The sequence below is a fragment of the Sapajus apella genome, unplaced genomic scaffold (assembly GCF_009761245.1).
Source record: "Sapajus apella isolate SASKATOON/1434 unplaced genomic scaffold, GSC_monkey_1.0 scaffold81, whole genome shotgun sequence".
Taxonomy (NCBI): Eukaryota; Metazoa; Chordata; class Mammalia; order Primates; family Cebidae; genus Sapajus; species Sapajus apella.
In genome coordinates, this window is record NW_022437021.1 from 418,919 (window position 1) to 421,267 (window position 2,349).

Consider the following 2,349-nt stretch of genomic DNA (forward strand, 5'->3'; position numbering starts at 1 on the left):
CCTTGAGAGATGACTGTGAGGCATAGCTCATAAATGTCATCATAAACTGCTCTGCAAAAGTATGTCTCAACGTCTGTGATTCCAGATTCAGAAGGGCTCAATTATGTGTATCTGGTCAAAAAAAAAAAAAAAAAAAAGGTAGAGGGTGGCCTTTTGATGCTGGACAGCATGGTGAGGAGCTGCCAATCTTCAAGTCTCCCATGGCGGTCTGAACTGCATTTGCTGCAGCTGTCCTTACTAGCAGCAAATGTTCTAGCATTCTCTCCTATTAACAGCAGTTGACAGTTCTGCAGGTAAGTTCTTTTTCTTTTACCTTAGTTAGTTGGTAATGTCCCTTTCCCCCATTCTCAAGAGGAGGAATTTTGAGACAGTAACTCCACCCTTCCATAGCAGGTCACATAAAATGCCTAGACGCTATCCTCCCCCCATGGGCAGCTGGCCTATTTATGCAAGAGAACAATAAGAAGATGGTTTCTTTGCTTCTATTTCTTTGGCAATGTGAGAGAAGGAGGTGGCTGAAGCCAGACACATTGGCTCCACACACATGCCTGAGCCTCTTTCAAAGTCTCACCCTATTGAGTAACAAGAAGGCAACTGTCTCCATATTAACACCACCAATGACGATGTTGTAACTGGATTGGCTAGTTTTCTTCATTGAAACCTGGCTTAACGGGTGTGTCTCTGTGTCTGCAAAACATAAATGGAAAGAACTGAAAGGGAAAAGAGAGAAAAGTGAAATCACTCCTTTCTTGGCAAAGAAAACAAAAAGATTCCATTTTAATGAACAAAGCCAATTGCCACTATAGCTGAACAAGGAGCTATTAATAGTTTGAGACACTATCATTTAAATGTAGGGGTCTTTGAATCTGTAAAACTCAGCCACATGCAAAAGGAACTATCCAGGTAACTGTTAATTTATCATTCAGGCCAAATGCACTTTCCACCTTTACTTTCAAATTCTTCTGCAGTGCTAGAGCTTCTGGCACACCTACTATTGCAGGAACTTTTCTGTCTCCTTATCTTTTTGCTGGCTAATCTGTTTACTTGAAATGCCCTTCCAGTCTTTTTATACCTGAGGAATACATAGTCACTTTCTAATTCCACTTCAAAATTCTTCCCTACCTCTTCTGCATCCCCAGGCAGAACTGGTTACTCATGAGGAGCTCTATTTAAATTAAGATTAACATTGGCACATTTGATTACCCCTTGGGATTCTGACTTTCTCGAGTTTAGAAACTGTTTTTTTCATTTCTTTATTCTCAGTGCTTTTTGTGGTTCTGCACAGTAGCAGATATAAAATAAGCTTTGCTCTAGCCATATGGTGGAAACCTTTAGTTGTCTGGATTTTAGTTATGATGATATCTGTTAATGATAAAATCTGATTTTTAACACATGCTCTGGATTTTTGGCTTCATTTGGTTTTCCTGTTATCATACAACCTAAGGGTGAATGCAAAGCATCTATATTGCTTCAAAAAAGTTGTACTCAAGTCAGCAATATCTTCCTTTTAAGTAAAATATAAGACTTTTTACATTTTACCATGTAGGTGAAGGGATGAATAGGTTCAGACATGGCTGAGAAAGCCAGCGTAGGTTGAAAGCAAGGAAGAATGGGATCAAAAAAGAAAGGAGAGAGAGAGAGAAAAAGAGAGAAGGAGAAGGAAAGAAAGGAAAAGAAAAGAAAGAAAAGGAAGGGAGGAAGGAAAGAGTGAGTAAATCAACAAAACATACACAATAATTTATAATACTGATACCTGGAGATAACCACTGTTACCATATTCGTTGACTCATTCACTCAAGAAATATTTGTTAAGGGGGATATACAAGATGGCCAAATAGGAACAGCTCCGGAGTGCAGTTCCCAGTGAGAATAGCACAGAGGGTGAGTGCTCACTGCATTTCCAAACAAGTTTTCACTGCCCACAGACCAGGAGATTCCCAGGCTGAAAAGCGGCATGAGTTTTCAGTGTGGTGGTTTCAGCTGGTGCAACATTGGCGCACAGAAACTCACACAAGTCTGGATGGCCGTTTCGACTGGCGCCTGGAATGCCTGGGAGACAGAGCCACCCATTCAACTGAAAGGGAGGGGGCTGAGACAAGGAGCCAGGAGATCTGGCTTGGCGGGTAAGACCCCCACAAAACAAGTAATCTGAAATGCTCTGGATTGAGACTTTCCCAGTGCAGCTGGACCCAGGAACATTCAACTCAGTGGAGGGAAGGGCGTCCCCCACTACTGAGGCAGTCCGCCACTACCGAGGCAGTTCACACAGCAGCTGGGCAGAGCCTGTGGCAGCTCAGCAATGCCTCTGCTGGCAGACTGTGACTAGACTACTCCATGTAGGTCAGGACA

The 2,349-nt window shown here is 42.4% G+C and overlaps 1 long non-coding RNA gene across 1 annotated transcript; it reads right to left on the bottom strand.

Annotated features, from left to right (window-relative positions):
* On the bottom strand, nt 1-1,632 carry LOC116533251. The gene is made up of 2 exons (XR_004261174.1): nt 572-1,632; nt 1-111 (listed from the first exon to the last, which is right to left on the bottom strand). It is a non-coding gene; the product is annotated as an uncharacterized LOC116533251 (long non-coding RNA).
* Between the last annotated feature and the right edge of the window lie 717 nt (nt 1,633-2,349).